Below are 13,074 nucleotides of genomic sequence, written 5' to 3' on the forward strand. Positions count from 1 at the left end.
AGCGTGTGCGCCCTGGCGCGGGGCCCGGGCGGCGGGCACGGCTGCTCCGCGCGCGCGGCGTGTCCGCTGCGCCCTGGGCCGCGCCCGGCAGACAGGTGGACGCGGCGCGAGTCTGTCGGTCCGTCTGCCCGCCCTCTCGCCGCTCTGGACGTCCTCTGCGGGCTGCGAGCTGCGGCTGCTCCGGCTTTCTCTTTGCAACGAGGCTGGAGGGTGGGTTGTCTTTTTTTTTTTTTCCCCCTTTTTTGCGCGTGTGTGTCTGTGTGTGCGCGCAAAATATCTCTATCTGGGGAATGAAAGATGGGCGCTGGCGGCCAGAGGGGAGCCCTCGGGGAGGCAGCGGGGGAGGCTGCGGGCGCACGGGGAGGCAGGAGGAGAAGTTGCCACCCTTTCAGCTGTTCCGGCCTTTATAAAGGAGACGGGAGAGTGCGAGAGGTGGGTGGAGACAGCTTTTCCTCTTCTGGCCGAGAGTCAGTAATGGGAGGGTGGGGAGAGCTCCAGGAGGGCCTGAGGCGAGGAGGGGGAACTTAGGGGTCTCCGAAAGCCCCGCCGCCCGTCTGCCCAGGAATCTGGTCCCTGGCAAGGGAGAACTAGGGACCATCAAACGCTGGGCCCCTCAGCAATGTCTGTGGCCTGGTTTCTGGCCCATGTGGTTGGGGGCCAGGGTGTCTCCCAAGCCGCTGGCTTGCAGGATTCCAAGGCGATCCCTCCAAGACCAGCGGTGTGCGGCCCTAGCCCAGGCGTGGTGCTGAAGGACTCAGGCTCTGCAACCCTGCCTGGCGCTGAGTAGCTGGGTCACCTTGGGCAAGTCACTTCCTCTCTGTGCTCCTCCATCTAGCCTCAAAGTGGGGTGGGTGGACTGTGAGGACTTAGTGCCTGGAGAGAGCAAAAGTACCCAGCCCCAAACCAGGCACAAGGTGATCACACAAACCCTGCAGCCGAAAGCCTCACACGCTCGTCTCCTCCTAGCCGGTTGCCTGGCACACAACAGGCGCTGCCGGCATTGGCTGAATTTGAATTTTTTGAGCTGCAAAGTCACACAAACCCCACAACCCTGCAGCATCCTTGTAGGGCCGCCATCATGCTCCTCCAATTGCCCTGATGTTTACTACCTCCCTCAGCCCCCAGGTTGGAGGCCGGGCCCCCCCACCCGCCCCCCCCCCACGCCAGCATTCATACAGTTAACGCCTTCCGCCCCCCTAGCTCTGGGAGCTGCTATGTCCCTGCCTTCAGCAGTCACACGGTCACAGTCACAGAGTCACACGCCCACACGAGCCCAGCACCCACCATGAGGCCCGCAGGCTCACCGCATCGCCCGGCTCCTGGCTTGAGGACACCTTTATCTGGTCTCGTTGTGATGTCTTTGTTGTCTGCCCTTTGTACCCAAACATCCCTCTGGGGTGGCAGCCTGCTCCTCACATGTGCACACACCCTTCTGAGAGACGCACCCACCGTCTCTTCCTAGATTGTCTTCTTGGGCCTGAATGAGCAGGGGCGGTGAGGAGGGAGGACGTCTCTACAGACCACCACATGCTCCCACCCTCTTCCCATTACCGCCAAGGCAGCTTGGCCGGGGACAGGTCATCTTGGTTCAAATACTGGCGTGGCCACTTGCTGACCAAGTGTCTCTGGGAAGTCTAACTTCTCAGTCCCTTGATTTCCTTCCCTATCTCAAAACTGGAGAGAAATCTACAATTGGAGGGAGGGAGGGATTTCCAAGAAGCATGGGACATTTTGGGGACGGAGGGTGGAAACATTTGTCGTCTTGGCTGGGTGTGATGAATTCTCAAGTATTCACATGTATCCAGACCGATAAGTGCTTTATTGGAGCTCAAGACAGTTGTAGAAGAATTGTTATCTACTTCATAGAGTGGTCTGGAGGCACAGATAAAATAATCCATGTGGAAGCACAGAGCAGGATGCCTGGTACATGGAATGCATCATTCCTTCAACACAGTCCCCCGGTGGCCAGGCACCGTCCGGGCACTGGGGAGACGGCTTGGTGCTGATACTGCTCTGGAAGAGCCCCATGTGGAAGGACAGACAGAGGCGTGAACAGATTAATTAGGAGACAGGGTGACAAGGGGGACAGGGTGGGGAAGATGAGAAGATAATCCCCAAACCCAAGATTTGAAGTCTGCAGACTTAGAGATAAAACCCTGCTGCACTGGACAGCTAGGTGACCTTGACCTTGACCTTCTGTATCCTTCTTTATAACTGACAATAGCTACTGTTATGACTGAAGTGTCCTTATGGCTGGTAGTGTTCTTCTTACTCTGCATATGATCTTCAATGCTCGAGGGAGATATGTTTGCTCCTGTCTTGTACATGGAGTCAGTGAAGCAAGGTCACATAACCACAGAGTTCAAGGTCACATATCAGTGGAGTCAGAACTTGAATTCAGGTCATCCAGCTGCTGCGCTCACACATTTGCTTAAACCACCATGCTGTGCTGCGTCCTGGCAGGTGATGGCGATGACCGCAACGGCACTTCTTACACAGGGCTTTGATGAGCTTCAAACACACAAACACCAAACAAAACACACCAAATCAAACACACAAACCCCTGCAAAAGCACCTTGCCAACTGAGAATGCTGTACCAATATGAGTTCCGACTTAAATACAGAGTGCTGTAGGAGCGCAAAAGGAGCGCACACAGCTCAGCCTCAGAAGGGGGATGTGATGGGAGAAGGCTACTGGGAGCAGCATCGTTGAGCACCTACTGCATGCAGACCCTGTGTGAAACACTGGGAAATGGAATCAGGAAGGAGAGCCAGCCCTGGCACTCTGGGACCTCCAGGCTCTTGAGTTAGGGAGGCATAAATCATTCCAATCTAAGATGGCTTTGCACACTGGTTAGAAGTGGCAAGACAGGGACCACAGCAGAGGCAGCAGGGACCACATGGCACATGGCCCTGAATGCCATGCTGAGCAGAGCCCTTTCCTGCAGCAAGCACCATATCAGTGTGGGCGTGGCAGGGACGGGGAAGAACACCTCCTACTTTTTCTCTTGACAGGCTGGGCTTAACCGACACCTCCTCCAGGAAGCACCCAGGCTTGGTGCTTACTCTGGGTTCCCACAGCATGTCCTCCATAGTATTGAAAGTGGACGTGTTAGTCACTTAGTTGTGTCTGACTCTTTGCGACCCCATGGACTGTAGCCCACCAGTCTCCTCTGTCCATGGGATTCTCCAGGCAAGAATACTGGAGCGGGTAGCCATATCCTTCTCCAGGGGATCTTCCCATCCCAGGGATTGAACCCAGGTTTCCTGCATTGCAGGCAGACTCTTTACCATCTGAGCCACCAGGGAACACACCCCCCCCCATGGTATTGTCATTGCCCTTTTATCGGTCTGGTACTAGACTGACACCCATTTCAGCTCCTGCAGTACAGTAGTTGCTCAATAAATATCTGTTGAAGAAACAAATAAATGAGTCAACATCTTACCTGTTTCTTCCTGGCCTGTTGGTTCCATCGGAAGGGTGGAAAAAGTTGGGGAGGGAGCTTGGAACATGAGCCTCTAAACTGGGATGCACAAGATATCTGAGGGGCACCCCCTTGCAGCACCCAGCCCATCTTTGGCCCTGGGACCGCTGAGGAATCAGGCTTTCCAGGAGGGCTGGGAGTGGATTATGATGGGTGGAGGCCACACTCCCATAATTCTCATTCCCCCTCACCCCAAATAGGTCTGACCCAAGTGGAAAACTGAGCAGTTGAAGCCCTCAAATAGGTGCTGGAGGGGGCCTGCCCAAAGCTGGGGGCTTTGGGGACTGTGTTTAGAGCAAGCTAAACCCTCAGCCATTGAAAGCATCTCATACCATGGGAGTGGGGACCAGGGGCTGAGGAAGGAGTTGGATTCAAGCCCACCCTCAGGTGCCCCCAAGTCCAGAAGGATAGGAACGGTGTGTCTGGCTATTCCTGCTCTGCAGAGGGAGCCCTGGAAGTACCCCTGCCAGGCAAGTTGGCTTTTCCCAGCTTGATGGAAGAGGAACTGGAGCGTCAAGCTGGGGATGGTCCAAGACCAGGCTACAAATGGCCTGAGACCCTAGCCCAAGCTGAGTGATGGCCAAGTGTGTCCTCTGCCCCTGCGCCCTGTAGCTGCCATCGGCTCCCCCAGACCCCCTCACTGGCCAGTCCCCTGCCTCCCTGCTGGCAAGGCCTTTGCCCTTGCCTTGCCCCCAGGATCACCTGGAGAGGGAAATGTTACATTGTGTGTGTTCACTTTACAGAGGAGGAAACTGAGACTTAGCAAGGGCAGCGGACAAGGCTTCCCTGCAAGAACTGCCTGCGTTCAAAGCCCCGCTTTACCATGTATTAGCTCGTGACCTTCAACAAGTCACCCCACTGTTCTGAGCCTTGGTTTCCTCATCTGTAAAGCATGAATGGTGATCGTAATTACCTTATAGAGTCAAGTGAGGTAATGCATCTTCAGTGTGGAGAGCAGGGGCAGGCAGTCCAGCGGTGTCACCAGTCATCCCTGTGTGCATTATCATCACTCTAAGCTGCACACGCGTGTGCACGCACACACCCACTGGTGAACTCCAAAGGCAGGGCTCGGGGCCCACAGCTGGGGAGGCCACAGCATGTGACCTGGATTGGGGGGACTTGTCCTCACATAGTGCCTTCACCAATCCTGTTAGACACCAACCACCCTGGTTGAGGCTCAGGCCAGTGAGGCTGTGAGGGAGGCAGGAGAGACCCCAAGAAGGCAGAGAGACAGATACCTGCCCCCCACCCACCGCCCCTGCCCCGGCAGGCCTAGGGAGGCCTGGAGCAGCCCACCACACTGCCTTCGCGGCCTTGGGCCTTGTGTCCTGTAGACAAAAGCAAGGGAAGCGTCGCGTTTGTTTACCCAGGGCCAAGGCGATGCATTTTTAGCTCCTCCAGTCTCCAGACAAGGAAGAGGATGTTTGGACGGGCAGCTCTGATGTACCTGTCCTGGAAGCTGGCTGGAAATGGAGTAAAGCCCCCCAGGGTGAGGGGCCCGGGCCAGACAGACCGGGAGACAAGCCCCGTCTGGCACCTGGTCGGCTCTCGCTGCACCTTTTGCTGCTCACCTGCTGGTCCTGGAGCGCCCTGATCACTGAGACAGCCTCGCTTCCGGAGCATTCGCCCTGAGCCGGAGCTTTACCTAAACTGACAGCATTGAGAGAAGTACAGCAAAGGTCACCCTTTCAGCAGCAAACGAACACGACTGGCAGAGTCCTTACCCGCTTCCCAGAGGGCGGGTGCTCTTATCATAGTTTTCATACCTGGAGGAGGGGGCACTGAAGGTCGGAGAGAGACACTAGCTTGCCTGGTGTCACCCAGCAAGGAAGTCTCCGTGCCAGAATTTGAATCCAGGGCTGTCGTGCCAAAGCCCACACTCTTGCCATCACCCTGATACATGATGCCTCCCTGTGTGGCCTGGATCACAGCTGCCCAGCGTTTCATGTCACTTTACACATAGAAAAGTAGGCACATCACACAAGCCAGATGAAGGAGGCTGGGCGGCGGGCAGGGGGGCAGGGGCAGTGGGCCCCCATGTGGGGAGCCGCCTTCTTGATCCGGGTCAGCCAGCCCTTTCCGAATCAGGGTGTCCTGGCCACTGGGGGCTGAAGATTTGACTAGGAATTCTGGAAAGGAGGGGATAGGCAGGTAGCAGACAGCCCCCTGAGTGGGGTACACCTGCAACAGCAGACAAACCCTCACCAGCTTTCCAGGGGAGTGTATTTGTCACTGCAGGAAGCATAATGGACCTGCCGATGGGAAGCCAGCTGCAGGGGAAAAGCCAGAGATTTTTCATCAACACTCATGAGAGCAAATGTCTACGTGGCACTCACTTCCTTGGCAGCTTGCTCCAAGCCCTTCAGGTGTACTGACTCAGTTAAGCCCCAAGAGAGGAGCCGTGATCACCTCATTTTACAGATGGGAACACCAAGATCTGGTGCAGTTCCACCAGGGCAGGGATGAGGAAGGGCAGGGCTGGGATTTGAACCTGGGCAACCGGGGCCAGCTTCACTCTCTGGATGTCTACACCCATCTGCCAGGCCAGGCAAAGAGGAAGACACATTAGTGCCCAGTCCACCTGGGCCCCACCCTCACTCACCCACAGATTCTGGCTCAGCTCCACAGCTCTCTAGCGAGGGCCCTCTGGTGGGCATTGGTCTGGACCCCTGGCTAAAGAAACCTCACACTCTCATGAATGATGCTGTCACGTGCTGGGCAGTGGACCCTAGAGGATTCGAGAAAGGAAATGCACATAGGAGGTATACATGGTCCAGTCCTGGTCTTCCTCTCTCTCTGCCTCAGCTTACTCACCCACACCCCCATCTCCCCCCACCGCCATTAGGAAGTACCCCTTTGGGAGAAGGTCTGATGTGGCTTCAAGATTGATAGACAAGGACCCTGCTGGGTAAGCCCTGCAGGTCTGCCTTTGAGACCCTGCAGGTGCCAGTTGCTAGCTGGGTGTCCCTGGGCAGGGCATTGGCCTCTCTGAGCCTCTGTTTTCTCATCTGAACACTGAGATAGGCACATTTGCCTTGCAGGGCTGCTCTGAGGATTGGACAGGCGCAATGATGTGTTGGCACCATATACTTGCTCAGTTTGCATTGAGGTCTAGCTCTCCACCGTTACCTCCCGCAGTGTGGCCCACCCCACCGACCAGCAGCCATATCCTCAGGAGCTTGTCAGAAATGCACAGTGCCAGGCCAACCCTAGACTTGCCGAATGAGAATCTACATTTTGGAAAGACCCTGGTGAGCCATGTGCACAGTCTGAGGAGCCCTGCTCTAAAGCATGGGTCCAGAAGGGTCCGACATTGTGATATCATGGCTAAACCCCTGAACCGCTCGACAATCCAGGGACAGCAAAGTGTATTATCCCCATTCTACAGACAAGAAAACTGAGTCCTGGAGAGATTATGTGACTTCCCTAATTCACATGATTGGGAGGCAGCCAAGTCAGATGTCGTCCAGTGCATTGGGCTTCAGGGCTGGACCTGCTGGGGTGGCCGTCCTGGGCCTGTCTGGTGCTGGGCATGGAGGAGAGCAGTGCAAGATCTCAGAGTGTTCACCTGTCGACTGGGGTCCCAACACAACCTGACGGTGGAGAGTGTGCGCAGACGTGGCCTGTGTGGTGCCTGGGAGTTGTCCTCATTGAGAATCGGGCGTTGCACTGTCAGCTCACCTCTCTGGAGCCCCCTGCCCTTGAGGGGCTTACAGGCTGAGGCAGGCAGGTGGAAGACAGAAAGACCAGACAACTGTGCGAACACCCTCGGGTGGGGCTTATATAAGTCAACAAGCAAACAGAGGGCAGCCCGGCGGGAGTGGCTAATCGTCTTAATAGTAACCACCACGCAGCGGGCATAAGGCTGCCTGTCACTGGGCACATCCCTGCTGTAGCCACGGGGTTGTCACTGATGGACCCAGCGGGAACGTGAGACCCAAGGAAGCTGGGCCACCTTGCTCCTCTTACCCTCCCCCTCCCCTCTTCCTCCCCACTCCCTCCTCCTTCTCCCCCTTTCTCCACTCCTCCCCCTCCTCCCCCTCCTCTTTGGGGTGCTCCTTCATTTTCCTTGGATATGAACCATGCTGAGGAACCCAGAGTTCACAACCAACCTCCACCACATCCCAGCCGTGTGACCCTCAGGTGGTCCTTGCCCTCTGGGCCATAGATGAGGGTGATTCTGGAACATACCTTGTTTGGTCAGGGGGGTTAATCTAGTGACTGGATGTAGGTGCTTAGCACAGAGAGCACGCTGAGTAAACGGGGGCTGTGGTTATCAGTCCCCTGACTTGGAAAACTTGGTCCCAGCAATTTGCCCCAGAGGGAAGCACCATGGAGAAGACCATACCCTCCTTACAGATGAGAAAACTGAGGCTCAGAGAGGGAAATTGACTTCCCTTAGATCGCCCTGCCCCTTGGAGTTGGAGCAAAGCCAGATCTGAGCTGAAGTCACAGGATTTCCAGGGCAGTCCTCAAGGGGAGGGAAAAACAAAGGTCAGAAAGGCAGACCCTTCCCCAAGTCCCATTCACCCAGAGGAAGACCTTTTCTCCCATGGGATTTGGAGGGGATTGCGGGGATGGACATGTGACGGGTGTGAGAGGGGACCAAGGGGACACGGGTCTTGCGCATATCAGCATCTCTGTACTATGTCCATGAAGGCACAGGGGCCCGGGGGTCAGAGAGGACAAAAATGCCTGGGGCAGCCAGGGATGGCCCACACGGGGGACACACAGCACCAGCCTTAGTGCCCCTGGGGCCCTGTGTGCAGGTGCCCGGCCAGGGGGCTCCCCTCCCAGAAGACCACCACAGGGTGGAGGATGCATCTCGGCCTCCACCCTTCATCTCTCCGTCCATCCCCCACCTCTCCCAGCTCCTTCCTGTTTTGATGGAAGGAAAAAATTTCAGCTTTTTCCTTCTTTATTTTTCCAGACGGGTGACTCGCTCGGGAAAGGAATTCCCCCCTCCCCAAACCATCATAATACCTATAAATCGATGCCATAGATCCAGGCCCATCCTGTTGTGCTGGGACAGGCACCGCTATTTTTGGGTGCTCTATGGGGGTGGTACCCTAAGGGAGGGGATATGATGGGGGGAGGGGGATCTCAGCTGCCTTTTCCCAGTCCACATCCCCCACCCAGGTTCCTCCCCACCCCCACTCGTCCTCCCAGCCTGGGTTCTGGGAGGAGGGAAGGAAGCCTGCTTAGCCAGGGTATAAATAACTCAGGTGGTTACTCAGCTCCTGAGAACATGATAACGTGAGTCATGATGTGAAATCAAGAGAAGCAGTGAACAGCCTTGGGCCGCCGCTCCGGGCAGGGCAGTGGGGCTGCCGGCAGAGAGCTGGTGCCTAGAGACCCGCAGTGGGCAGAGCTCAGGAGAATGGGGGAAGCTGCTCTCCCCTGCATGGTCTCAGACAAGCCTCCTCCTAGCTCAGACCCTCAGCTCACCCATTTGGAACGTGGGGCAGGGTGGGCTGGGTGGACTTCATTCCCGGGGTCCTCCCTGAGCTGGGAAGAGGATGGAGGCCAGGGGCCATTCTGAGCACGGAAGCCCAAGGTCCTCTCCCTTTCCCTGTCTCAGTCAGCTGGAAGAGCAGGTCTGCTGGAACTTCTGGTCCCCCTCCCCCGCCTCCCCCCCCCCCCCCCCCCCCCCCCCCCCCCCGTCTCCAAGGCAGGTGGCCCAAGGAGCTCCCTGGGCCTCCGGGGGATGTGCAGGGTGGGCGATCGGGGCTTAGACAAGAGCCCAAGGCTCCTAGACACTTGGCCTACTGAACCTTCCCCCACCAGGGTGGCCCTGAACCAAGGACAGTCCCTGTCCTCCTCCTCTGGCTGCCTGACCTCGGGGTGGACATGAGGCGTGGGTGCAGAAACAGGACACCCTCACGGATCCCGGCTTAGCCAGTGTAACCAGCCCGGGGCAGCCTGGCCAGGCTGCTGGCTCAGTCCCGGGTTCTGGCAGATGGGGGTCAGAAGGCAGCCCTAGCTGTGGCCACCCTCCCCCTCAACACACACCTGCTCACCCAAGGAAGTCCTCAGCTTCAGGCTCCTCTCCAGAGCAGGGCAGGCCTGGACCCCATGTTGCCATGGCAACAGGTTCTGGAGCCTGTGCGCAGGCGGAGCCCTGTGGCTGCCTGGCCCGCTGGGGAGAGGGCCACGCTGGAGCGAAGGCGCACAGTACTTGTCCTGGTGGGAGGATGCGGGCTGGGGCACAGCTGATTGCTGTGGATCCAGGATGGAAGTCAGGACCGGGGCCGTCTGCGTGGCGATCAGCAACTCACGCCTTAGATCCGAGCCCCACCCCTGACTAGAAGATGGCAGAGCTGTGGGGAGGACTGATTGTGTCTTGGCTGTGAAGAGCATCGCACAACTGAACGGCTGTGATCAGGGCCGCCCAGAGCCCCCTCTTCTCATCTGTGAGGCACCCCTCCTTCTCACCTTTGGCCTTAATCCCAAGGGTAGCACCCCTAGTATCGGCACCCCCACCACCGCCAGCCTCCACCCCAGCTCTGCCTTGCTGACCCTTGGCCTGGCTTCTCCTCCAGCAGGCCGGGGGCCACCCCACCACCGCCCCCCACCCCTGCAGGCCCAGACAGCTTGGCATGGCTCAGACCCAGCCATTCAGTGGACCGCCTGCCCTCTGGCCCGTTACAAACAATGGGGACTCCAGGAATATTGTCCTGCCTGGGCTGAATCAAACGCTCTAAATTTAGCCCATCTGATGCGTCCTCTGTTTCCTGCCCCTGCTGCCCTCCTTTCAAGGCGATGAGGTCACCCCGGAACCGCTTGCCCCAGCAGCCAGACTGAGGGGGTTTCCAGGTCCAGCGCTGTGCTCTTGCTATTGGGGAATGAGATGCCTTGAGACCAGGGATCATAAGTCCTTCCTCCCTCCTTCTCTTCCTCCTCCCTCCTTCTCTTCCTCCCTCCCTCCTTCCTCCTCAGGCTGCTTTGCCCAGAGCTGAGTCCCCAGGAACTTTACCACCAGCCTGAGCTGGGGAAGTCCACCACAGAGGGAAAGAGCAGTGAGCACCCAGGGAAGAAGCTCCCATTGACAACCCAGAGGCCTGGACATATTGGAAGAAACACAGAGTTTCATCATCATCCATTCAAAAAAGATGTATCGATGGGGCTTCCCTGGTGGTTCAGTGGTTAAGACTCTGAGATTGCAATGCAGGGGGCATGGGTTCAATCCCTGGTCCAGGAACTAAGATCCACCATGCTGTGGGGCATGGCCCACCTAAAAAAAAGGTATATTGAGTGAGTGCTCTGTGCTGGGCCCAGTGTGGAAGAGAAGGTAACCCTGCCCTCCTGGAGTAGACAGATCAGAGGAAGAACGAGAATCAACGGAGTAAACAATGAATGACCAAGATCCCTTCTGTCATGACATGTGTTATGAAGGAAAAGAAATCAAAGAGATGGGCTCATGAAATGTGAGCGGAGGGCCCTGGTTCAGAGAAAGGGGTCAGGGAAGACCTCCCGAGAGGTGACATTTGAACCGAGTCTTGGATGATCAGAACGAACTATTCAAAGATCTGGGTGGGGCCAAGCCCCCCAGGCCAGAGGAGAGGCAGGGGTGGCAGATGGCCTGGAGGGAAGAAACTGGTCAGGTTGCCAGGCTGGGGCTGTCAGGAGGCCAGGAGACCATCCCAGGAGGGATGGGGTGGGAAGGGGTGGGATCAGGAGACAGCAGGGGCTATGTGAGGAAGAAGTGGGGTGACATTCCCGTGTGAGAGGCGGTCCCCTCCCCATCCCACCCCCCCGCCGGGAGATGAGCAAGGGAGTCACGTGCCTGACTCAAAAATTTAAGAGAATCTGTTGGTTGCTGTGTAGAGGTGGGACAACAGAGAGACCAGAGAGGATGCTGAAGCCGTAGCATCTCGGCATAAGAAAACCATTTGCTAGAGGGCATCTTCAAGATTCACCTGCTTCAGGCCTCGTGGGTCTCTGAGGCCCAGAGAGAGTATGTGTCTTGCCCAAGGTCACACAGCAAGTTGGCGCTCTGCCTGGATAACCTTTGATAGGAGTTAGTAAGAGGGACTTGACACCTGAAAAGAGCATCTTGTCTGAGATGCTGCCCTCAGCCCAGCTCTCCCAGTCTGTAGGCTGAGTCGTGGGCCCTACCCAGGATCCAGCTGGGGGAAAGGTGAGCCAACTGGAGATGTGCAGTCCCTGGGGGATGGCCAGGCCCCTCCCACCACAACCCTCTCCCCTCCCAGAAGCCCCCACTCTCCTGCTCTGCCAAGAATCTGGGGTTGGCAGGGAGTTGTGGGGGGGCCTCTGGAATGTCGTTTTCTGGTGCCAGCAACAGCGTGCCAACCCTGGTGGGGGCTACGGGGGCGGATGGGGGATCACCAGATCTTGTCTGGAGTGGGGAGCTGTCCGCCGGGAGCCAGGGAAGGGCTGGGCCCTGCCTGCCGCTTCCCAGGTGGGGAACATCCCACGTTGGAGCTGCCCCCCAACCCCTAGCTCCCATGAACTGCTGACCCGCTGACTCTCTACTCACCATCCCTCCAGGAGCAAGGAAGCCAGTTCCCTAGGAACGGTGACCCCATCCCACTCTTCCCTCCAAGCCCACATCCTCTAGCTTTACCCTGGATCCCAGCTGGGGGTGAGGGGAGACCGTGCGCTGTGAGATTCCTATTATACCAGGATCGAGGAACAGTGCTTTGGACAGAAGCTGATCTGGGTTCAAATCTTATCTTGACAGTGGTGGACTTTCTGGGCCTCGGTTTCCTCACCTGCAAAATAGACACGCTTCCTCCTGCACAAGAACTTGGTGTGAGAATGTAATAAGGACCCCCCCACCCCACTCCCGGACTTTCCTTGTGGCTCAGCTGATAAAGAATCTGCCTGCAACGCGGGAGACCTGGATTTGATCCCTGGGTAGGGAAGATCCCCTGGAGAAGGGAAAGGCTACACACTCCAGTATTCTGGCCTGGAGAATTCCATGGGCTGTACAGTCCATGGGGTTGCAAACAGCCAGACGCGACGGAGTGACGTTTATTTCACCCCACTCCCAGGGCCTAGCACCCTCCAGCGCTCCTTGTCTGTCGGTTTCCCCCTCCTCTCCCCGCTCCTGATCAGCCTCCCTATCCCCGCATCCCCTGGCCGCTGTGGGGAACTAGGAAGCTTCTCTGCTGTGACGGGACCAGAGACCAGGAGAGGCGGCGCTCGGGAGCGGCACGGGGCAGTGCGGTCCCTGCTTATGGTCCTGGCTCCTCCGCTGACCAGCTGTGTGGCCTCTTCCAAGTTACTAAACTCTCTGAGCCTCGATTGCCTTACTTATCCAGTGGTAATAAATAATAATAGTGTCTTCCCCCACCAGGTTATCAAGATATGGTTGTCACTGTTATCAGCTGGTAGGGGAAAGAGAGTCTTGGGGAATCTGGTATACCCCAGTGGCCTCAGGTTGTTGGAAGCCTCTGGTGAAGGTCAGAGACAGATTTGAGTGACTAGAGTGAGGAGAGGGCAGCCAGCACCCAGACACCCACCCACGCTCCTGTGCCTCTCGTGGCAAGAGAAGCCAAGGGGCCGGAGATTCTCTGGGGACCCCCCATGTGCCCAGCTTTGCTGGTGGTGGAGCTGGGTGAGG

General features: G+C 57.3%; 1 long non-coding RNA gene across 1 annotated transcript; it reads right to left on the bottom strand.

Moving 5' to 3' along the window:
* Positions 1,164 to 5,772, bottom strand: LOC108636073. Its single transcript, XR_001918126.1, has 3 exons — positions 5,057 to 5,772; positions 4,399 to 4,476; positions 1,164 to 2,511 (listed from the first exon to the last, which is right to left on the bottom strand). It is a non-coding gene; the product is annotated as an uncharacterized LOC108636073 (long non-coding RNA).

This window comes from Capra hircus, chromosome 5, assembly GCF_001704415.2.
Source record: "Capra hircus breed San Clemente chromosome 5, ASM170441v1, whole genome shotgun sequence".
NCBI classification, from domain to species: Eukaryota; Metazoa; Chordata; class Mammalia; order Artiodactyla; family Bovidae; genus Capra; species Capra hircus.